The sequence below is a fragment of the Rattus norvegicus genome, chromosome 1 (genome assembly GCF_021556685.1).
Source record: "Rattus norvegicus strain SHRSP/BbbUtx chromosome 1, alternate assembly SHRSP_T2T, whole genome shotgun sequence".
In the NCBI taxonomy this organism is placed as follows: Eukaryota; Metazoa; Chordata; class Mammalia; order Rodentia; family Muridae; genus Rattus; species Rattus norvegicus.
Window position 1 is genome coordinate 226,250,961 of NC_141534.1, and position 25,233 is coordinate 226,276,193.

A 25,233-nucleotide genomic window follows, 5' to 3' on the forward strand; every position below is an offset into this window, starting at 1 on the left:
AGACTGCAGCAGTGTTATGAGGCAGTGGGCATTTCTGGCTTTAATTCTGAGGGGTCTTCCTAGTCATTCTTTAAGAACTGAATTTCAGTACCAGTTACAGCTGAGCGGCTTTCCTCTTCAAAAGCAATCTTCCTGAGCCAGAACCTCTGCTAGGGGTTTCCGACCTATTTTTTAACTTCAGTGCCCTTGAAGTCATGACTTTCCTAGCATATGAGAATGGTCTGACAGAAATTGCTGCTTGGGGTGAGGGGCAGAGAAATCAGAATCTCAACAACAGCTCATTCTCCTTGGGAAAGGATGTGATTCTAGAGTATCCTGCATGGATGGCTATAGCTCTAGGCTAGAATTGCGGCCTCAGGTTAGGGAGACAATGTGGGGAACACTTTCTGCTGGCAGCTCTGCTCTTTGCATCCAGGAAGAAAGCTTAATGACTTACTCAAGGACAACACCAATTGGTATTTTCTCTCATTCTAGTTCCCCACTTGAAGTAAAGCCACCTCCCCAGAGCTTCCTAAACACTCGTCCTTCTTCTTTCTCAGAATAGCAGAATAGAGAAGTTGGGCACAATGGCCAGCTGACTGAGGAGAGTAGCTGGCACAGAGCAGCCCACAGGCAGCTAGCTCTAAGGCAGATTGGATGTGAAGAAGGCTTCACACCCCACAGGACTTGCCAGAACCAAGTGCTAGAGGAGTCACCTACACAAGTTAGCAGAATGAATGTCTATTCTCCCAATTACAGCCTAGAGAGTGTTTCTTAAGCTATAGAGATGCCATCTGATGATGCTCTTTGGTTCCCTGACTCCACTGGCAGCCCACCTAGAGCAGCCACCTATCCAAAAGTGGTGTCTGTAAACCAGTTCACATCTGCTGAGAGCACATTGTTAGGTTGGAGACCTTTGTACTCTTTGGTCAACACCAACATGTTGAGGAAAATCTAAGAACTCACAGCATTCACAGAGAACTAGAAGAGAATCTAAGAACTTCTGACAGTTTCAGAGAACTTCATAATTTTCAAAGATTATCATTCAGGTACTGTTCAGCTTATACTTTGAACCTGTGATCTTTGAGCCTAAGTGTAACCTTATTGCTCAGAACCATGATGTCTGTTTATTTTGCCGATCACTTCCGTAGCTATTTTGATGTAATCATTTTGTAGGGGGGCAGGTGGAAAACAAGCTGGGCAGGTTGGGGTAAGAGTTAATGGAGGAAGCAAAGTTAGTATTTTAGCAAACTGTTCTTTTTGTGGTCCATAAGTTATCCAGTGACTCCATGTAGAAACAGAAATATTAAAACCCAAATCCCAACTGGGAGTGGTGTAGTAGTTCTAGCTACTCAGAAGGCTACATCAGGAGAATTACCTGAGTTCAGGGAGTTTGGGACAGGATATTTATTCCAAGATCCACCTCTTGAAAAAAAGCCTGTGTGCAAGAATCTGAGAGGCAGTCAGTCTTCTGCTGCCTACAAAGCACTCTGCCCAACCCTTTGTTTCTTTGTATCAGGCAGTGAGGGTGCCCAGGAAATGAATGCCTGCGTCTTTGGAGTGTGGCTGAAATTTACCCTGAGACTCCTGATCATACCATGATGTTTCTGGACCAGCGGCAGAGGCTGGTCTAGCTAGGGGTCTAATCATGGCAATAATAGGTTTAAGACTATGTGATTTATAGTAGGAGATAAATGGGGATAGTAACAGAATTCTGATAGGAAAGATGTCTCCATCCTTATATTCTGAGTACTTTGTTTTTCTAGGTACTTTAAAAATAAACCATTTTACTTATCACTTCTGTTCTCTTGTAAAATAGGTTTTTGGGTTTGTATGGTGTGAACTGAAATGTTTGCCTCCTTAGTTCAAGAACTGATTGGTCTGTTTGTTTTTATTCAGGTACTCACCACACAGGCTAAGAACAGTAGTGGACTTACTGGTGTGGAAGTTGTTAATAAATTAATTCTTTGGGTAATTTCACTCTGAGCCTGTATCATATTCCTGGCATCTCATATGCAAAGGCACTTTAAAAGTTGCTTCTTTTTGTATTATCAGAGTTCATTTTAAAAAACAGACAGGCAAAAAAGGGAGGAAAATTTCCACCAAGCCTCACCCACTGATAGGCTCCTCCCAGTGAAGTACCACACTTGCTCTGTCTCTGTCTCACTCTGAGTTGAGTCTCAGCACATCATTTTCATGAACGTCGGTGTGGAACACCTTGTCATGCCATCTGGCTGCATCCTAAGCTCTGTGGGCCTCACTGTGGTCTGGCAGCCTGTCTAGGCAGCCTAGCCTTTTGGCATTGGATGGCTTCTGGTGCCAGCAGTGTAAGCAGTGCTTCCGTGACATGCTTGAAAACCCCGTGTCCTTGCTTGAATGCTGGCTTTCCATACTTTGATAAAGTTCCTTAGGAGTGTCATGTGCTGTCTCTAGCATAGGCTCTTCCTCTGGGTTTCTGGGTCAGTTCAAGCCGGATGATTTCAACAGCAGCTCTCTTCTACACTATAAGAAACTCAAGTTTCTTTTCTCTAAAAGAAACTCAAACTGACTCACAGCTCACCAGGATCTTTTAAAAATGTGTGGTATGAAGTGTAAAAACACGACAGTGAACCCACAGTACCTCCTCAGAGAATTCTAGGTTACGGATCCAGTCAGCAGCAGTTTTGACAGCATGAGTCTGCTCTACACCTTTGATTACTGTCCAGAAACTCAGTGAAAGCAATAATTAGGCAATACCCAGGCTGTGACCAAGAGGGTCAGCCAGGAGTTTAAACAAAAATATTAGTTACACAGATGCTGTTCCTGTATTCACCCAGGAGCCTTTGAGCCCCCACTACATGTTGGTGAACAAGAAGGAGAGCAGCCCTGTTCACTGTATGTACCTCTGGGTAGGTGTGTATGACAGACGAAGGGAAGGCTCAGTAATAACAGTAATTTACATAGTGTCTTAGAAAAAGATACGTGTTTGGGGAACCTCATAGAAGTATAAAAGAAATGGGATATTTTAGATATAAGAGAGAATATTTTGGTCTCTCTGACATGCTAATGTTTGGGCCAAAACTTCCAAAAGAAGATAGCAAAGCAAGATGCCCCCTATGACAGGCCAGGCAAGATGTACTGGAGGAAGGGCCCTGAAGCAGAGGTATACCCTAGTTCAGGACTGTGTTTGCAAGTGCAAACCTACACTGTGTTTAGCCCCGTTTTTCACTTTATTTACCTTTTCTAACACAGTCTTTAAGTCTGTGGTGCGGGGCTAAGTCCTAGAAAATATATCATTTTCCTGCAATGAGAAGTGCACAGTGTACCCTGCATATCCTTACACTTGAGAGTAAATGAACACAGTGACTTGGTCCCAGTAGGAGCAGAATGCTTTGATAAACGCTAGGCCCATGTTTAATCTTATTAATGGAACTCAACTGTATGTGAGAAGACAAATCCAGTAGGTCAAAGAGACGCTAGAAATCATCCACAGGTGCACGAGGGTTAGTCTGACTTCTCACCTGAGTGGAGGACAGGCTCAGGTGATTCAGGAGCTTGGTACCTGCCTGGTTTGAGCTGCTGTGGCATCACCTAGAACAGGTGACAGGGTTCTCAGACTGTGGGGTCTTTTCTTCAGGTTTCTCTCAGGGCCTCAGTGTTGCTGTCCAAGGCTTATGTGATGAGTGCATTTCAAATCATCCTCAGTTGTGAGATAATTTCCTCTCTCCTTTCATTGAAGTTATCATTGATCTTCTACTTGTTAATGTGAGATGTGCACCCACAATTAGACACTGGATGACTTACTGAACTTAGCGTCCTTAAAGGAAAGGGTAGTGTCATCATAAGAATCAGATGGTGGCTGGGAAAGTGTTCCTGGCTTGGAATTCTAATACCAGCCACAAAGTAGAGCCTGCACCAGTCAGGTGAGAGCTTTCAGATCTGCTCACGTGTGATTATTGACTCAACACAGCTTCATACCAAGGTGCACTCTATCATACTTTTCCATTGTTTTAAATTAACAAAATTTCATTTGTAAAAATATCATTTGTAAAAATAATTTCGTCCTCTCTAAAAATATGTATAAGACATTGAGCTGTCTTCCGGAGAGCATTTATTGAAGCTGGACTTTGCCTGTTTAGAAGGTTAAGAAGGTCTGAGCAGATGTTGTTGACATGTCCAGTAAGAACAGTCCAGCATGTGCTAGGCACAATTTCAGAATGACTGAATGCAGAGGAAAGGTGTGTATTTTAGAAACATGATGGAAGCTATCATCTTCCCAGGACTTTCCAGATAGTCTTGGTTTACCATCAGTTTTCACACTCATTAATTTTCTTCCTCATTAATGAAAATCTATCTTAAATTTGTTACAACCTTAAAAATTAAAATACCTGTCTCAAATTTTAAGCTTAGTAGGCCTGAGCAATTTTTCCTCTACAAATGTGTGTGAAGTGTGCATGGTGTGTGTGGGGGTGGTGCTACAGCATTCAGGTGGGGGTCAGAGGACAGCTTTGGAGTCAGAGTTGATAGCGAGCGCTGTTACCTGCTAAGTTAAGTCACCAGCCCAGTTTTAAAATACAGCATTTCTAAAAGAGTGCTGAAGCAAGCTGCAGAATCAGTATCAGCCTCTGTCCCCATGGGTACACAGGCTGCTGGACAGAGACAGGACATAGAGGTCTGTTGGAAGGAGTGTCGGAAATTAAGCTTTGGCAGAGAGTAGACTAAAAATGCATTGGGTATATACTTCAGATGGCAGACTCTGGACTTTTGGGCAGTGAATAATTCTAGTAACAAAGGAAAATGGGCATCGCAGATGGGCTTGTGCCTTTTTGTTTCTTGTTGGCAGTTTCCCTATTGAGCTCTGGCAAGTCCAGAACTCACTATTTAGACCAAGCTAGACTCAGATTTGTGGTGATCCACCTGCTTCTGACTTCTAAGAACTGGGATTATAAGAATTACCACCACACCCGACTGATGCTATGTTGTTTGTTGTGAGATTTAATTAAGCTCATTTTTTTTTACCTTCCTGTCAGTAAAAGTGGGTTATTTCTAATAACTAAGGCCAATAAGAGATTAGAGTAACCAATCATATTCTTACTACGTTGGGTTTTAAGTGTAGAACAGGATCCTAATAGTTTTTATGTGAAAATTATTAAAGTATTATATAATTTTCTCACACCTTCTAAAATGATAGTTTGGGAAAAGGCAAACATAGATTACTCATTTATCTTTTTTCTTACTTGGCCAATCCCCTAATTTGGAAGTTATGCAGCAGTCACATAAGTGTGAATATGTTAACCTGCCAGCTGACAGTTCTACCCCAGTGTTCAGTGTCCAGTAAAAAAGAACTGATTGGCTTTCCCTGCTCTTCCCACCATGTAGGATGCTAACAAGGCTCTTTCTGAAACCACTGTGAAGTTCATGAGAACCCAGTAGTAAGCACCACACTGTCAGTCTCTGCAGTATGCAGCAAGGAATATAAAATACTTGTACAAGAGCATAGGCTATGACCCATTCTTTAGAGAGCCGGCTAGTGCAACAAGTCCTAGAAGCCTGAGAGCTCTGGAAATGGTGCTGAGCGATTGCAGCTACCTACTTGTCATGGAACTTGCATTCCATTGTTTGGAATGCTAGTTTTGATCACCGGCCATCTCATCTGCTTCCAAGTATGACCTCTTTGGCTCCCATGTAAAAAAGTTAATCTAGCTGAAAGGATTTATTACATTTAATATATTGTGAAAAAACTCTATTTTAATTGATTTTTCCCCCTCAGTTACTCTGTATGGAGAATTTTGACCTTTTAAGGTTCGATTTTGTGATTAAGAGGGAGTGGACATCAGGTAGAGAATATGGCTGTAATAGCGCACACGCTCACTGCTTTCCATACTTTTTTAATTGCTTTCTTAGAGACAGAAATTAAAGCCAGATCACTGACTTATGACTGAATGACCTGGGGCAAGCCCTATTTTTTTCAGGGAAGTAGAAATACTAATAATATTTGCCTTATAGGGTTATTGGGGAACTCTTTAGAGATAAGGATCAAGCAAGAGTTAATAGCTAGTACTTAGCATAAAGCTCACACCCAGTTAGCAAAGCCCTTCAGAAACAATGGCTGTAAACCAGCTTAGAGGAGTGGGTTTAAGGCAGTCTTAGGAGGTGTGGTGTTTGTTTAACCATCATTTCAGATTTATAACAGCAGCTATGCCAGCTATGATAGATCTCTTTTATTGGCTTAGGTGGAGTCCTAAGACATCATGTCATTAGTGTTTAACAGTAATAAAAAGGGAACTGAATTGTCATTCTGGAAGAGGGGTTCAGCACCATGCCTATACTTCCTAGTATGAGGCTGTGCCTTTGTGGAGGAAGCTGGCTGAGGCTTCACAGTCAGTCCTGCCACTCCCTGTACAAAAAGGACCTCTATACAATGCCTGCTGTCCCGCTCCATGGGACGAGACCAGATATTTCTTCCTTAGGATCCCAAAGACCCCAACCTATCTGCGAACCCCTCATGTCAGTTTCCTTAATGTCAGGGGCAATTAAAAAAAAGCCATAGTTACTGTTTTACGGCTATTGGTAGGCATACAGGGCAGATGTTTGGTTTATATTTCTAGCCACACCACTTGAAGTTTTAACTACATGACACATTGATCCTCGTCAGGTGGCAGAAGATCACACAGCTGGTGTGTGGTTAGCTGGGTTTTCAGAAATACGGCTGCATATTGAGCACTGCTCAGTGTGTGGGCCTCTGTGTTTCCTCTCTTCTGTCCTCTGAAGAATGGCAATAATGAGCTGAAGTGAGACAACGGGCCCCAACTTTGCTGTGTTTGATGACTCCCATCAGCCTGTGCACCCAGTAAGGCCTTCCTGTTAAACCAACTCTCTTGAGAGGTTTTATCATATGAAAGATTGAGGGGTGCCTTTCAGCATGTGGTTTCTCCGACTCTCTTGATTCTGGGGAAACAGGCTGGTTTATGAGTACAGTTTCTAAAGCTCTTTCTTTGTATCATACTTGACTCTGATCTGTAAGAGTAGACATTTTCCCAGGTATTTGTCCATTCCCAAGCTTCTTGAAGGAAGCAAACCCAGGAAGTAGTTAGCAGATGAGTCAACTTGAACTTGCTTGTAGTACCCACCCAGACTCTCAGCCTAAGAGTCTGTCTGCCTAGATGGTGGCTTCTGCCAAAGGTCTGTAGGGGCAGTGGACCCCACTATGGCTGTGCCCAGTAAAGAGTTAGGATATATTTATGTGTACCATTTTTTCTAGACTCTGAAGGTGTGGGTTAGCATAACTGATTGCTTTTTGACTGAAGAGGTTGTGCTGTGCAGAAGATGTCATTTCTGGCAACATCTAATTGGGTGCAGATCATTTGCGTCTCTAATAATATGAAGAAGTTACTTATGGAGCACAGCAAAGCCATCCATCTCTCCTTTGCAGCAGGGAACAGTTTGCTCCAGCTCCAACAGAGAATTTAGGTTCTAGTCACTTCACTGGTTCAGATAATCATATGGAACCAACTGTCTCACCCTCCCTGCATCTCCCATGGTGGTTCCCATTTTCTAATAAGGTCATTTTAAAGTTTAGACATATTGATTAGCACTCCCACCGTAAATATCTGAAGTATAAATTGTGTTCAAGGGAGTTCTAAGGATGCATTTCCCAGAGACTTTAATAACAGCAGTTGAAATTGACAGTCCCTTTTGTTTGCCTCAAAAAATTAATTATTTATTTTTATTGTACAGGCATGTTGCCTCGCATGTATGTATGTTCATCAAATGTATGCAGTACCCAAGGAGGCCAGAAGAGGTCATTCCCTGAATCAGATCCCCTGGAACAGAAGTTTCAGAGTATTTTGAAGCCCCTATGTCGTTGCTGGGAATTAAGCTTGTACCTTTTGGAAGAGAAGCCACTGCTGTTAACCACAGAGATATCTCTCCTGCTCAGTCTCTTTCTTGTACACATCTGGCACCTAATTTTATCCTTACACTTCTAGACTAGAGGGCTAAAGAGGCATATGTAGAGATGGGGTAGGGGCTAGGAGAAGATGGAAGTGAGAATGTCACAAAATCTGAGCTGTTGTCTCTTACCCACAACAGCAGCAGGCGGTAGATTCCAGAGAAGGAAGTAGACCATGGAAGAAAGACTCATTTTCTTTTTCACTCTGGTTGTTATCTGAGGCCTGTCAGAGACTAAAAGCTGTGTGAAGTGTACAAATCATTTCTTCTTCTTCTTACCCTGTGCTCTCCTCTCAGTCTCTACCTATCCTTACTCCAAGGATCCTAAAATGCTCTTGAAACAAAAATGCCTGCCAACAAATTCAGGTCTACACTCTCATTTCAGTCAGCAACTTACCAGTTCTATTTCAGCATCGCTTTCATTTGGATGGTTTTTAACTCCTAGGGGCACTAAAAATAAATATAAAATAAATATGCATTTCTGTTATTAGCCCTATTAGGGAATACATAATATTATTTTCCTTAGGTTAAGGCCAATCTTCAAAAAGGATAATAAATATAATAAGGTTTCTTTTCTTCAGGAGCACATCCACCCCGGAGCTATCAGCTGCTATCCCTTGTCTATGAAAACAGGTAGATAGTTTATACTGAAGTTGTTCCTGTCCTTTAACTGGCTGGCCTAAGTGGGGCTTGCAACATTCTCAAGATTAAACTGATGGGAAGAGGACAAGCCCTGCTCTGTTGTCCTTTCAGATCCTCATCCCCTGGGGCAGATTCTGGCCCCTCCCTCCAGTGTCTTTATGAGAATGTCCTCATGACCTGGGCTTTCCAGATCTTCCTTCCGCAGACTCCACCTTACCCTTCCTGTTCTTTCATTGTCCATGCTTGTCCCTAAGAGAAGGCACTGCTAGTGTGCCAAGCTTCCAGGTAGAGTATCAGTTTGTCTTATTCAGAAAGTCCCACTCACGCAAATCTGCACATTGTGTCTCTACAGAGGTGGGTTGTGCTTAAAATAGTCTAAAACCAAAGCAGTCTTTTAAAAAATGTTTCTCTACATTTTAGGCTTATTTTTATACACATGTGTTTTGCCATCATGGATGTATGTGTACCACATGAGTGCTTAATGCTGTAGAGGTCAGAAGGAGGTGTTAGATCTCTTAGAACTGAGTAACAGATGGGTGTAAGCCACCATGTGGGTGTTGGGACTCAAACCCCTCTGCACGAGTAACAAGTGCTCTAAAGCCCTGAGCCATCTTTCCAGCCCCCTTAATGATCTTTTTGAGTGTGATCTTAGCCTTCGTCTCTCGTTCTCTGGGCTTTGGTGTGGTATTCCTATTTGTGGAACAGTAGATAATTAGATAATCTCTCTGTCAATCAAACACATTTGTGTTCAAGAACTAAATGTGTCAAAGTATATTAAAATGTGCTTTTGTTCTATACCTCTTAATAAATTGTGTGTTTGCATTATGAGTTTCCTAAATGAAGATCAGTGTTCCATGGTAGAGCTGTGTCATATGCACATTTAGCATATGACGGATTCCATTTATACACATGATGTTCCCTCCAGAGCTAAGCCTTGGCTTGTGTTCTTCCAGTGAAGGGAAGCTGCAGCTGAAACACTGACGCGAAACAAACGGAACACTTACTTTTGGCTCTTACCTTCTCAGAACTTAGATCCTAGTAGTTCAATGGTGATTTGACAGTGATTTTAGGAATTTTTATAGATAATGTTGACCATATGTAATTTCTGAGTACTGAATTTAGAGACATACCGTGGTCTGTTTACTTTCTGTGTTCTGAAGCCAGAATTACTCAGCTAGGTGCTGGGTGAGTGCTTTAGAAGTATTAATCTGAGGTAGAGTAGGACGTTACCAGTTTCAGAGAGATAGTTGCTACTCAGGAAGTCTCTGTGAACACTTATGCTACCTACTATTTGATTTGAATAAATTACTAAAACTCGTTCCTTATTAGTCCTGGAATAAAATGAAGTACTAAGCTCAATGTGCATGAGATCATTCGGGGCATAGGCAGTGTTTTGTCCACAGTTCCAGTTGCTCTTGCATATGGCCATTTATGGCCATGCACATACACCCTGGGGAAAGCTCAGCACTGCTTAGGTTGGAAACAAACGAGAAGGAAAGCACCAACCTAAACTCAGGTTATCCTACAGAGGATCTTCTCTCTACAGCAGTCGATCTCATACCTTAAAGAACCATGAGTTTTATATTTGGCCACAGTAGTAACGTGCCTGCATAGACGACATCAAGGCAAGTAAATGCTAACTGTGAACAACTGACATGTTCTCCTCTGGATAGATACTGGAGTTAAACTTCAGAGTGCAGCACCCTGCGTTCATAGAGAATGGATGAGAGGGCTGGAGAGATGGCTCAGCCGTTAAAGGCTAGGCTCACAACCAAAAATATAAGAGAATGGAAGAGAAGCCTCATTTGAATACCTTGCCTGTGAAGATAAGAAAAGGCTATTGAAGACCCCTCTGAGGTTTCATCATAAAATATTATAACCCCATCCCCAACAAAACAAAACAAATCCCATTTGTAATCTTCAGAATGAGAGAAGAATTTTTTTTTAAAAAACTGCTTTAAAAATGGCTTTTTTAAAAATGACATTCGTTTAGTCTCTCTCTCTCTCTCTCTCTCTCTCTCTCTCTCTCTCTCTCTGTGTGTGTGTGTGTGTGTGTGTGTGTGTGTGTGTGTGTGTGTATCATGGTACACATGCAGAATACAGTTGGTTTTCTCCTTCCACTATATGGGTTCTGGGAATGGAGGCTTGAAAATGTCTTTACCTTCTGAGCTCTATCACCACCCCACACCCCAAATCCCAAATGGCATTTCCAAACTCCACCCTTAACCACCATAGAGATGATTATGTTCATCCCTTGTACACAAGTAGAATTCGTATTGAATATCCTCTATCTGAAATGCTTGGAGACCAGAAGTGTTTTGGATCCCCCCACCCCCCACAGATTCTGAAATGTTTGCATATACATGAGTTATACTGGGGATGAGGCCCAAGTCTAAGTGGAAATTCATTTATGTTTGCCTATATCTTATACATACACTCTGAAGACACTTAAATTTAAGAATTATTTTTTTCTCATGAAGTGAAGTTTCATGTTGTGGTATTTCCCACTGTGATGCTCATTCGCGGTGGAAGTTTCCGTGTGTTGAGCATTTCAGATATAAAGGTTTTGGATTTTGAATGCACAACTTGTGTTGATAGTGAATAATAGTTCTGAGTTCTTAAGAGCTTGGTAAAGACCATAATATCATTTAGGACTGCCTTAAGAAAACAATATTAGAAAAAGCTGGAATTCTTTATTTGGTTCTTTAGATATTCCCTAAACTTACAGCATATATTGTAGGCAGAGCCACAACCAAAAATGAAAATGGTTTTTACATAGTTTGTTGAAGAAGTAATGTGCTGTCAATAAAGGTCCTCATATCCCTGTACAGAAGGAGGTATTAAGACAAGTGGTCCTGCTATGTGCCTACACATACCATCAATGAGTGAGCATCTCTACCACAGTGTCCATTGTCTGTGGCATTATTCTCCTGTCCATTCTCATCTGATTTTGGAGTCTGTGATTAGACTCGTTTTATCTCTTCTTGGATTCCATAGGAATGGAATTTTACTATATCGATCACTTATGTTAATATACTACATTAACATCATTCTCCAGGGTTTCTATGCATGCTCACATGTGTCAGTGGGGTCCCTCCACCCCAACACACATTGTTTTGGTTGTCTCTTAGTTTCCTGTTTAGGGTAAACCACAGCTTACCCATTCAGCTTTTGGTAGGCATTTGAATTAATGTTTTTAATTGGTGTATATTAATTCTATAAAACAGTGTTTCATTACAACGTATTTATTGTAGTTTTGACAGTGTTTCATTCCAGGGGAGCATTCCCTGGGTACAAGTATGCTATACTTGGAAGAGACATAGAACTCATCTCTGACCTCACATATAGGAAGCAAATGTGTTTGTCAGTCTTGCACAATTTGATTATTTGCAAAGGAAAGTATGCAAATCAACTCTAGTAACTGATTAAACTCAATTGAACTGTCCAGACTCTGCCCTAAAAACTCATAATAGCAAATACTTTGACTCGTTGAAAAGAACTGCATCAAGGAAATATACTCTCTAGTTCTTCTACTTAACTTTTAATTACAGGTGGTGATTCAGAGGCCTCAAACAAACTAGGAAACGGCCAAATTAAGGTGTATTTCTGTAGGTGATATTCTGGTTTGGATTTTTTTTCGAGAATCACTTGAGCACAACTATAAATGTTTGCTAGGGCAGTGATGTTCTTGAATAGTATCTAAAGGAGTTAGAGAAGTGGCTCATTCAGTCAGAGGTTTTTTGCACAAGCATGAGTGCCTGAGTTTAGATCCCAGCACCTATGGTAGCTGAGCCTGATGACACACTCATAGCCCTAGTGTTAAGGCTAGAGACAGTAGGATCCTGTATCTCACTGGCTAGACAGGTCAGCTAATAAGTGACTGCCTTTCTCTCTCTCCTGCCTCAGAGGAAAAATAATGATGGAGAGCAACAGAGGAAGACATCTGGTATTGACTTTGGCTTCTGCATGTATGCGTACACACGTGCACAGTTTGCATGCACACACATGTAAAATAGAGTATACTAAGCCTTAATTTTTGCCTTCATTTTTGCACTTATATTTAGCAAATATGGTGGTTTACCAGTTGACTAAATTATCTGAAGAAAGAGTAATACAAAATTCTCTGTAAGCTGACCACACTTTGTGGGAATTTTATCTATCTCTAAAATGTTGAAATAAACCCAGGAAACTTTGGCTTATTAGTTCTATCCTTTGTCCTTCGATGTTATCTTCTTAGGGTTCAGGGATTGGGACTGGCATTTTCTACTGTGAACAAAAATGGCTTCACAGTGAAGAGTAGGAAACATTCTTTTCTGAATTCATTTAATCAGGTTTGTCCTACAAAGTATGTAACTAAATTTCCTCTCTAGAATAAGTTTATATTTTAGACAAAATGTTGGCCATATTAATTTCAACTTCTTCCTAAGCTTTTACCCATTTTCACCTCAACATAATGATGCTTTAATTTATATTTTAAGAACTACTCGATCTCTATGTTTGTATTATTTAAATGTATTACTGTATACAAGTATGAAATCACTGCTGGCTGCATTGTTTTATCAATTAGGATTGGAAAATACAACTTATAGTTTTGTTTATTTACTTAGCCATAGTTATTAGTACAAAATGCTGAAATATAACAAGCAGCCATTTCCACGTTGGCTGAAATTATCCGACTTTACTTGTGTTTTTATTTATTTCACTGAAATAATTTTATCACCTTAATGGTAAATAATTAGTATGGGGCAGAATTCATCAACTATGATTCCTATCTGATTGCCTGGAATATAAGAATCAAATATAGGTGTGTCTGTATTGAACCTCATGTAAACTTCTGAGATTGCAAGTTTTACAGGTTGGATCAGTTCCTTAGTCCCTTGTATTCTTCATCTTCCAATTTGATCGTATCAAAGATATATAGCTCTGTGTGTGTGTTGGTGTGTCTGGGTGTCTATATGTTCTTATTCTCTTAACAATTTATGTAGCATTTAAATATTATTTTGTGTTACAGTTCATAAGAAGGTGATTTAAGCACACAAGAGGATGAATATAGGTTTTATGCAAAAAATGTTTAAAGAGTTAAACATTTAGGAAGTTTGGTAATTAAAGAGGGAGGAGTCCTAGAATCAATGCCTCCTAGATGTGGGGGGAAGATTGCACACTCTCTCAAATCAGTAGGCTCTCCAGAACTGTGTGTTTTCATCACTGTGCTATCCTTAGCACCTGAAATGCTACCTGGCGCAGAGTAGGTTTCATTAAATCGCCCTTGCCCAACCCTGTGTTACCTTTTTGAACCACTCTGATTCCTGATTACTTTAGATTCATAGAGCATAAGACATGGTGTGATTGCTGAAGATGATCTGATTCCCTCTTAATAGATGAGAAAGAGCTGGGAGCCGAGAGGGAAGTGACTTGTTTAAGAACCAAAGCACGACTCTAGATATGCCTGTAGTCCACTCACTCAGCCATCTTTAACAGTTCATGTGTGATGTGGTTGGTCAGGCTACTTTCAACATGTCTAGTTTTGGCTTCTTGGTACTTAAAACATCTCACTCAGTGGGTTGTCCTAAAATGAATGACATGTGGATAGAAAGTTCTTGAAAGTTCACACTGTGGGTCATATGCTAAAATCCTTTCTAAGTTCAATATATTTCAAAAACATATTGATAAGGATGAGAGAAATGGTCTTTTTTTTTTTTTTAGCATAGATTATGAACAGCTTCTTGGAAGGACATTTTTACAAGTAATGTAGTGCATGTTGTTATTCTGATCTGTCCTACTGACCTGGCTGTGTGAGGGTCTTCTCCACTCTTAGTCCCTGTTGTAACTCTTGAGTAGCAGCCCCAGCAGCTTTTGAGGTAGGGAAGGAGTGGAATAGCAGTTAAAAGAAGTGCATTACCAGATTGCTGACAATGTGGAGGTGTTTATATAAATTTAGCTCTGTTTGTATCTTTGGATAAAAAGGAGTTTTCTCTTACTAGGTGAACAAACTGAGTAATAAGGTGGCAGTGTGAGGTGTGGTGTTGGGGATGATATATATGTGGTTCTGAGTTCCAGCTAGGGAACTCAGCACTCATAATGCCTCCCAGTATTGGAGTGTATGTGCAAAAGGCCTATTTATAAAGATATTCACACAGAGGAACCAGCAAGATGATTTGGCCAGGTGATAGCAACAGATTCTGCTGTCTCCCCTATTCTTCTAAAGGAACTAATAGTAGAGCTGGAAAAGATGTAGTCTCTCTTGCTGCTATGAATGGAGTAACCACAACCACAGGACCTCTGATAGTCACAAGTCTGAACTGTGTCAGACAGTCCAGTCTACAGGTTCAACATTACTCTGCTGGTTGTGCAGGAAAATCAGGTTTATACCTAAGTTTTGATCCCTTTCTTTGTGTTCACAGGTGAAATAGGGGTCAAGGTCCTTACCCTGTACCACTCCAGTCTGGTTTGCCTCACTTTTCAGCTAACAACCTCCATGTTCACATTAGAGTCACCCAGCTGACCCAGGATCATCTCCCAGTTTTAAAACCTAACTTCCCTTGCCATATAAAGTAACAGTTTCACAGGCGTTGTGAACTTGGATATCTCTGAGGAGCCATTCTTTGCCTACCATAGTAAGAAGTGACTATTCTGTTGCCTTAAGCAGAGACACAGCTGTAGCTGTAGGAGCATGTCAGCCTGAGGTGATGTCATGTGGAAGGAGCCAGAGAAATACAGTCATCTTTCCGTCTCCGAAGGGTGAATATTCTAAGAGTTCCAGGGACTCTAGAAACAGAGGCACTGTTGTGTGCTGCGTAGCCTGTGCTTTCCTATGTGCCTGGTGAATGTTGTGTCAGAGCTAACGTAGGCAGGCAGTGTTTACAGCATCCACACAAAAGGTGAAGAGATAGCACTCTTTCCAGCCAGGACGGGTCTGTGTTCCATTATGATGCTTAGAACAGAGTACAGGTAAAACTTTCAAACTGTTTATTTCTGTAATGGTTTAACATGTTGGACTATGTTATTAACTGTAACTGAATCTGCAGAAAGTGAAACTGCGTGAAAGGGCAGTGTGCTAAGTGTTTGTCTCAGGCTCCTGGCTGAGCATGACATGTGCTAAGTGTTTGTCTCAGGCTCCTGGCTGAGCATGACATGTGCTAAGTGTTTGTCTCAGGCTCCTGGCTGAGCATGACAGGCAGTGTTGATGCTTCTTCCTTGTAGGATAGGAGTGACTAGAGGGAGGAGAAGGGACCAGCAGGGGCATGCTGAAGTCCTCACATAGGAAGAGATTGCAGCCAGTCTGTTTGGGGATGTTTTAGTCTTCAGAGTTCTGGGATTATAGGTCCATCACCATTCTGAATCTTAACTCCCTGAAGACCACAGAACTCAGTAAGTTTCTGAGATCAGTGTGGTTGGGGTACGCATAACTTAGTCCAGAGGTGGGACAAGAGAATCATATTCTTGTTTGACATTTCAGCCTGCATCCATTCCCCTACTGTATTTAATAATGCACGTTTCAAACCTGTGTTACTTCCCTACTGCTCATTAGCTAACTGCTTGTTCACATGGACACCAGTGTTTCCTGAAATTTTCTGTTGCTTCCACATCTCTCCAGCCTGCTTGATGGAATTGTTTGATGAGACCTCCAAAGTTTCTCCAGGCAGAAAAATTATAGCCCAGGTTCCTTGTGGGATCTTAGTGGAACTGCCTTAGCCTCTTGCCTCAGCTTGTCCTGGCTATAGCCCCACTAACCTGGCCTGCAGTTAACCCTGTTCTGTGCTACTGAGAAATACTGCCTTTGTGCTAAGGAGTCTTGGTGGAAAGACTTCATCTATGGAATAGGCAAGACTAGAAAGTTCACTTCCTTTGAAAAATTGTGTATACTTTTCTGTAAGTTATAGATGGTTTTATATTTGTTTAGTTTTTCTTTGCTCAGAAAGTTAAATGTTTCTAATAATACATTTCTTTAGTAAATCCAGAACAGAAAGTTAAATTTTGTTTGCTCACAAATGCTGTGCTGAGGCCAGTAAAAGCTTTTCCTCTTAAAAAGCCTCAATTACTTGCAAAGCGGGTTTCTAGGATTATTCTTCTATGGCTGGTGCTTGCTGAAAGGAATATTTAAAACTAAGCTTCCATTGAATAAGGACTGTTGCACAGATTATCCACATACAAACAGACACTGAATGAAGTTGATTTTTGTGGAGCTGAGGGTCTTCTACATTTGCATCTGTGCTTAGCAGGCCTTACAGTCTGCATCCTCATATCTAAAAGTCACCACTGTTTCTTTTTTCAAAGCAAAGATTCACATAAATGGGGGTGAATTATTTAAATCATGGTTGTGGGATTTTAGTAAGCTTGACAGGCATCTGTTGTGGCCAAACAGATACATGTGTCAAAATATGGTATTGGTTTAATGAAGTTAATCAATATATTAATATAGCATTCTACCTTCTATGAGAAAACCATAATGAAGACATTTTAAAATTTTTTTCTCTTTTATTTTGTGTATTTACATTTCAAATGTTATCCCCTTTCCCGGTTTCTCCTCTGGAACCCTCCTATCCTTCTCCCTCCCCCTGCAACTGTGAGTGTACCCCCTCCCACCCACCCACTTCCATCTCATTGCCCTGGCCTTCCCCTACACGGAGGAATTGAGCCTTCATAGGACCAAGGGCCTTTCATTGATGCCAGACAGTGCCATCCTCTGCTACATATGTGGCTGGAGCCATGGGTCCCTCCATGTATACTATTTGGTTGGTGGTTTAGTCCCTGGGAGCTTTGGGAGGTCTGGTTGGTTGATATTGCTGTTTTACCTATGGGATTGCAAACCCCTTCAGCTCCTTCAATCTTTTCTCTAACTCCTCCATTGGGGTCCCTGTGCTCAGTCCAATGGTTGGCTGCCTCGGCCTTTGTCAGGCTCTGGCAGAGCCTCTCAGGAGACAGCTAGAACAGGCTCTTGTCAGCAAGCATTTCTTGGCATCAGTAATAGTGACTGGGTTTGGTGTCTGTATATGGGTTGGATCCCCAGGTGGGGCATCTCTGGGTGGTCTTTCCTTCACTCTCTGCTCCACACTTTGTCCATATTTATTTCTCCATTAAAAATTTGGTGATGAGTGGGTGTCCCCATCCTCCAACCAAGGGCCTTGCCTAACCTCTGGATGTTCTCTACAGGTTGTCCCTCCCCTTTGTTGGGCATTTCAGCTAATCTTATCCCTGTTGGGTCCTGGGAGCCTCTTGCTTTCCTGGCATCTGGGACTTGCTGGTGGCTACCTCCAGTCCCCCCCGCCCCCCAATTTGCTACACAGTTCTGTTCAAATTCTTGACCCTCTATATATCATCCCAGTCTCCTTCCATACCTGATCCTGCCCCCCTTTCTCCCCCTCTCCCTCCTCTCTTCCTCCCAAGTCCCTCCCATCCTCTACCTCCCCTGAGTATTTTGCTCCCCCTTCTAAGAAGGACTGAGGCATCTACGTTTTGAACTTCCTTCTTGAGCTTCATATGCTCTGGTAAAACACACTGTAGGTGTGCATATTCACTAGCTTTGAACTTCCAAGTTTTATTGTTTTATCAGCAATGTGTATGATCATGCTGTAATGGCAAGGCAGGGACCTCGTGCTCAAATGGACATTTTAGTGGCTTCAGGCATGTTAGTATGGGGCACCATTTTTGATCAGAAACTCTGCTCCAAATTTTTTGAGATAGGACTCTGTTACTATGTTAGTTGTGTAGGAAAAATGAAAAAATAAGTCTCAGATGTGGTGACATATACCTGGTTGCTGGCACATAATTACAGAGAAGGAAAGACAGTGGCAGAAATAGAGAAACAAGGAGAAGGCCAAGTGCAGAGTTTGTTGCAATGAGATGCATCCAGAAAAGGCTCAGAAGGTTTGAGGAGGAGGTAGGTTAGAGGATCAGGAGACTCTGTATTCAGTATCAGTTGCACCTCAGAGCAGCCGTGGTGTTCAAAAAGAGACATTGTCCTGGGAGATGATTGCAAAAAGGTGCTCACAAAAGGAGAACAGGCAGCCACCACGGGGAAGGAGAAACAGAGTTAGTGGGGCTGGGGGAGGACCAGGAAGGACTCCTGAAGAAGGAAGTGACTCATGTGTCAGGTATGGCAGGAGGCGAAGACTCAGAAAGTGCCCCGGAGGAGGACCTGCGGCCACCCAAGAGCTGTCTCAGCAGTTTACCCAGAGAAGGTTGGTGGAGAGCATGATGAGGTTAAGGAAAGTTGCCTCCAATCCTAGCAAAAGGAGGGAAGTGATAGTCACCAAAATGGCTCTGGGAAACTTCTTTAACTCTCTTTCTACTCTGTATGTAGAGTAATGGTCCCCAGTATCATCCTGTTGTGTATTGCATGTATCTCTGGGCTATATGGTCCTGAGTTTGTTTCTGGGTTGAGAATCCCAGTATTGAAAGGTTAAACCATCCACACCTCTGCTTGCTCAGGAAGTTCAGCCCCCTGCTTGAGCCAGAGGTGAAAACTGTCCTCCTAGCTATGAGGTCAGTCCCCATACACATACCTCCCAGCTCCTGCCTACAGGGGCTCCTGAATACAGAGCTCAGCCACTAAGCTTCCAGAAGGGTGAATTGAAAGCAGGTTTGTAATGAAAATGCAATAACTTTCTTACTCGGTACTTTTTCCCATTCACGGGCTTTTTGTAAATCAGGCTCTGGGACAAACAGAGCTGACAGCTGTTTTTAAAAGCTTTGGAGTAATTTGTAAGGAAATAAAAAGAAACCTAGCTCTGTGGAAAAATGTAACCACATTTCAAAACTTGGGTTAAAAACCTTTATCATCATTTCAGCATGCTTGACCTGTAAATTGTTTTTTTTTTTTCCATTAAACTAAACAGAAGGCAAGAAAGTGACTTTTTAGGAGTATAAAGGACTTTCTTGCTTGTTATTAACATTCAGGGCAGAAATTTAGGCAGCAGCCCTCTGCGTTCTCTCTCAGGTTTCTCCCATTCCCCCCCCCCCCCCTTCCTGTTCTTTTAGACTGGCCTACAGTCTAGCTGGTGTGCCTCATCCGGATCCATGCAGGCTGCAGTGATCTAGGTGAGAATTGCAACACTCTAGGTTTTAACTGCATATTACCAACTTTACAAAGCCAAACTGCAGATGCCTGTTGAAAGTGACTGAATTTTTCAGCACAGAATTCCATGTTTGGTAAGAAGAGGACCCGAGATCGCAGGATGTCGATGTCACAGTCACGAAAACTGTCCAGTGAATGTCATGTTTGGGTTTTTTGATGACTTGAGTTCTAATGAGCCTGGACAGCCCTCTCTCTCTTGCCCAGCATACATTGCTAGCCCTAACAGCTTTCCTGCAGTGTTAGAGATGGTGGTAGGCATAGCCAAGCAGGTCAGCTCTGGCTTTTCATCAGAAGGAGGCAAGGGTGCAGCTGTGGGGATTTGGAAGCGATAAGGGGGTCAGTCAGTACTGACACCTCCAATTCTGCAGACTGTTTTCACTCTTCACAAAGAAAGCTGCCTTTCAGCTTCAAAGAAATACTTAAAAGAATTGCTGGAATGAGACTGTGTTTAAATAGTTGTGTTTGTCTTATGTTATTGATCTTGCAAGGTTAAACAATTAAAAGGAAACCAAAGGCTTCATGAATGTTCAGTGTGACTAGTTCTCAGAAACTACCTAGGTTATATTTCACAAAGGAAACTTTAAAGTAATTACATTACACTGTATCCTTAAATTTGGAAGCTATTCATTTCCTATCTTTTCTCTTGTCATGTCCAAAGAGATTTGTGTTTCTGAAGTCTGGGGAAAAACAAAATGAAATCTAGAGTGAGGTGTGACATCTTTAAGTGGGTCTGACTAGAAAGTGTTCTTAGGGGGCTGGGGATTTAGCTCAGTGGTAGAGCGCTTACCTAGGAAGCGCAAGGCCCTAGGTTCGGTCCCCAGCTCCGAAAAAAAGAACCAAAAAAAAAAAAAGAAAGTGTTCTTAGTTGATGCATACCTCCAGATGTGAGCCACTGTTAGGAAATACCGGCAATATTTGCTTATCCCAGGAAACAGCTAAGTTTTCTAGCTGTTAAGATGTTAATAAGCTAATAATATATTCATTTGCTAGAAGTATAGTTATATATTACCTATTTTCTTCCTATACATACATAAGCCCACATGTGTGTTTAGGAAACTTAAGTTCCATTCCATTATTCTTTGTATATGTAACTCACCACATATACAAACATCTACATATAAGATACCTATCTTCCTTGCTCCAGGACTGTGTTTGGCTTTCACAGAGACAAGTTTTACAATGAGACAATAGATGCTTCTTTAAGTAGTTCAGTGCTGGAATATTACTATGAGACAAAATAAACTCTTAGTGCTGACTAAATAAAAGGGATAAATAAAAGGAATATTTAGATTATTTATTTATTCAACAAATATTTGGAAAATAAAGGCCAAGACCAAGTCTTGTGTCAGGAACTTGGCTGTAGTATGTGTTATTTTTCTCTTTCTTTCATTGTATGTGTTGACCACAGTAAGTGTAAAATACAGGAACTGAATTAAGATGTTTCCTTGTACTGCATGTAAATTCAAAATACCCAACGATGTTTCTGACTGATTCACTTGTGTTTTGGTTCTCATGTGATGCCAGTGAAGACATTTATAGCAAACAGCAGAGGGCTTCTCTTTAGTTCTCTCCACTGCACTTTTATGAGAAACCATTGAGCTGACTTTCATTAAGAATTGAAAACTCAGAGTCTGTGCCCTTGTTTTGAGGCCTCTGACATCGATCTTTGTGCTAGTTGGAGTCTAGCCTCTCCAGCCCCCCTCGCCTGGGCTTTCCTCTGCTGTTCAATGGATTCCCATCACCAGTAATGCACTCACTGCGTTTCTTCATGTGACTACCATGTTCATGACCACCCATGAGAGACATGCTCAGTGTTTTCCTAAAAGCAGAACCATTCAGAGAACTCAGAGAGATCAAAACAGTGAGCTAACTATCTAATTAGATAGATTTCCTCATAGGGTAAGCCTGGAAAATTATTCTTTGACAGGGTTGTGATATAAAAATACATCTTATGTCCAAACAGGAAGCCATGGATCTGACTCTTCATTTTTATTGATGGTTATTTGTTTGTTCATTATAAAACTGAGGTTTCTTTTTGTTCTTTGTTTTAATTACAAACCATTCACTGACCCTCAGGGTCTACTTCATTTGATTGGTTGTGTCTTTTGTAGTTGCTTCCTTCTGATTGGTTGTGTCTTCTACAGTTGCTTTCATTTTATGCTATTCTTGCTTTTCTCCATTTTTCTCCATTACACCAAATTTCCTCTTTTGGTTCTTTCTAATATTCCAATATGGTTTTTGGTAAACTTCTTGTTGGAAGAACACTGGACCATTCTTTAAAGGGAACCAGTGTGACTTCTTTACTCTGAAACAGGGCACATGTCACTGAAGTCATTTCTGAGACAAGGAAAATAGCCACTAACCAGAACAGCCATATACAAATCATTATCAAACATTTTCTTCCTATTTTTTTAAAGTGCTATTTTCCAGAAAGAGTGGGAGGAGAAATCTTCTATGAAAATGTGTTGTATTTCTATTCAACCAGATACTTCTTTGCACCACAAAGGAAATTCTAGATTTGCAATTATATTCTCTTACTAGCAAAGCATGGTCTCACCTATCACACCAAGCTGTGACTTAAACTGTGTGCACTAGTCCCTATAGACCAGTGGTTCTTAGCCTTCCTAATGCTATAACCCTTTGGTACTGTTACTCAAGTTATGGTGACCCCAACCATAATATTATTTTTGTTGCTACTTCATAACTGTAATTTTGTTTCTGTTATGAATCGTAATGTAAATATCTGATACACAGGAGAATATCTGATATGTGACTCCCGTGTAAGCCTTTCAATCCCTACTATGGGGTTGCAACCCACAGTTGGAGAACCACTGTTGTAGATGCATGCACTCCTACTAGGCACATTACTCTCCAGTTTCAGTTTTATGACTGATAGTACTGACTGTAGTGATTATATCAAGAGGAAATACATGTGCCTTAGCTTCATCTCCTGGGAGGGCCATTCCAGGGTTGAGAGAATGAACAGTTTCACAGTGTGCTGATTTGTTTTGTCTTCAGGCGTCACTTAAGAGTAAAAAATAAGCAGGAACAAATGGCACCTGAAGTACTTAATGAGCAGATAACTGCCACTCGGCCCATGTTTAGTTGAATGTGGCCTACTGTTTAAACATTTTATATATATATATATATATATATATATATATATATATATATATATATATATATATATTCTCTCTCTCTCTCTCTCTCTCTCACACACACACACACACACACACACACACACACACACACACACACACACACACACACACACAAGGTTTCTTTATGTAGCTTTGGCTGTCCTGAAACTCACTCTGTCGATCATGCTGGTTTTGTCCACCAGCCTTGTCCTCATAAAAGCAGGGATTAGTAGCATGTGACACCATACTCAGCTTGTTTTTGACAATCTTATTAGCATATGTTTCAGAAAAGGATGTAATTGACCTTCGGTTTTAAGAAGTAGGTGAAAGCTTAGGGCATAACTCAATCAGTAATGTGCTGGCCACAGTTTATCCCCAGTGCCCACATAAAGGCTGGTGGTTGTGGTGTGCACATGCAACGCCAGAGCTGGGGTGTAGGTAGAGACAGGCAGATTGCTGGGGTTTGCTGCCAGCCAGTCCTGCCTAATCTCTGAGCTCTAGGCAAGTGAGAGAGCCTTTTTCAACAATGTGTGAAGTTCCTGAGAAACAACAACTTAAGGTTGACCTCTGTTTGCAAGCACATGTGGGTTTGTAACCGAAAGAAACAAGTTGGGTGTCAGATGCATCAGGTTTCCTTGAGGTTGATTAGTTCTTATTCCTCATTATTCATTACCCCTCGAATTAAGGAATACAAGTCAGCTTTCATTAGCCTGTGTATGAGCAGCATTCATTAGCCATTGTATTTAATTTATCAATCTCTGCATTAAAATCAACTGGAAAAACATGAAACCCAGGAGTTTTAAATGAGCTAATTCCATGATCTGTATTTTGCACTATGAGTAAGTACATTTTAAAGTTGTAAAAATACACAAGATCTAAGGGAGACATGACACTTATACAAAATAATAGTTGTGTATTTGAGATTTCAAGAAAGAAATAAAAGCACCTTTGAACCCATAAACCACTTTTCCCTGCAATAACAGCTGTAGGAAGCTGAATTCACCTTTTAGTTATCAGTGACTTCTTATCAAAATGCCAACAGGTGTAGCACTCTCTGTCTTCTTGCCTAAAGGCATTCCAGAGTTCATTTAGGTGGTTTATGTAATAATGGGAAGATTCTTAGAAATAGGACAGAGTGGATATAAGGTAATTGCTTTTTTCTTTTTCTTTTAGAGTAATTTTGAAAAGTCCTAAATTAAAATTTAATGGACTAATGAGAACACAGGACTCACCATTGCTCCATATGATGTCCAGCTTATCTGTGGCTCTGACCTGTGGTTGTGTATATTATAATTTATTTTTCTGCCTCCTTTTTAAAAAGATTGTTCAAGGCTTGCACAAAATCAAGAATTACTATGATGCTGTGATTTCTTGGTATTCTTTGGAAGGCTGTTTTGTTCTTTCTTCATGAAGATAATAACTTACTTGGTTCGCTCTCATGATAAATGTTTGGAATCACTTGTTTCCAAGGTCAGAATCTAAACATTAACTGGGATGTGAGGTCACAGCAGTACAGCATATCCTCAGGCATGGTGCTCATTGCCTTTTCCTGGGTCCTGTCAGTACTAAATGCAATCCCTTGAGATAAGAACTATTAATTCTTCATTTTCAGATAAGGAATTAGAATCTGGTAATTCCCAAGAGCCACATGATATAAGACCAGCTCAGATCTGACTCTTGACTGCTGCTGACGAATTTCTCCTTGCTCTCTGGGGTCAAAAGACATGGAAACAAGAAATTGATATATAGTATACTCTTTCTGAACTTTTTTCCTATTTCACAATGCTTTTTTAAAGTATGTGCATGCATGTGTGCATGATCAGTCATACATGTCACAGTGCATGTGTGGGTCAGAAGCCAATTCAGGATTCTGGGTTTGAACTCAGATCATTGGACTTGGCAACAAGTATGTTTACCCACTGAGCTCTCTCAAAAGCCCTGACATGCTATTGTTGAAAACAGTTTTTACCAAACCACATTTGTCTTCTTTTCAAAACTATCATTTTTTTATAGAAATAATAAAGAAGAAACGAATTGTTAATTCATCTGTCCAAGCTCAAAAGTGTGTTGTGAGAGTGACTCCTAGGCAATGTGTCTTATCCCACGTGGCCAGAATATAAATCTCTCAACCTTATTTTGTCTGTTTTCTTAGTGGTAAAATGAAGATGAAGTTGTCTGTGCCCTACCGTCCAAGTACTAATGAAGGATTTGTGTCAAGTGTTTCAGCTCCTTACAGAAAGAAGAGAGAGAGAGAGAGAGAGAGAGAGAGAGAGAGAGAGAGAGAGAGAGAGAGAGTGTGTGTGTGTGTGTGTGTGTGTTATATTTGTGGTTTTATGTTTGTCTGGGTGCACATACGTATGTGCGAGTGTGGAGGCCGACACCCATATGTCATGTATCTATCTCTTCTTCCTTACAACTTATTTTTTAAGACAGGGTTTTACACCAAACCTGAACCTCATAGATTTGCTA

The 25,233-nt window shown here is 41.0% G+C and overlaps 1 protein-coding gene and 1 long non-coding RNA gene across 2 annotated transcripts in view; both read left to right on the plus strand.

Moving 5' to 3' along the window:
* The window catches only part of Gnaq (G protein subunit alpha q), a 246,303-nt gene that overhangs the window by 124,956 nt on the left and 96,114 nt on the right, over positions 1-25,233 (plus strand). The window lies entirely within an intron of this gene.
* Positions 14,107-20,479, plus strand: LOC134485208 (uncharacterized). The gene is made up of 2 exons (XR_015653047.1): positions 14,107-15,642; positions 15,725-20,479. It is a non-coding gene; the product is annotated as an uncharacterized LOC134485208 (long non-coding RNA).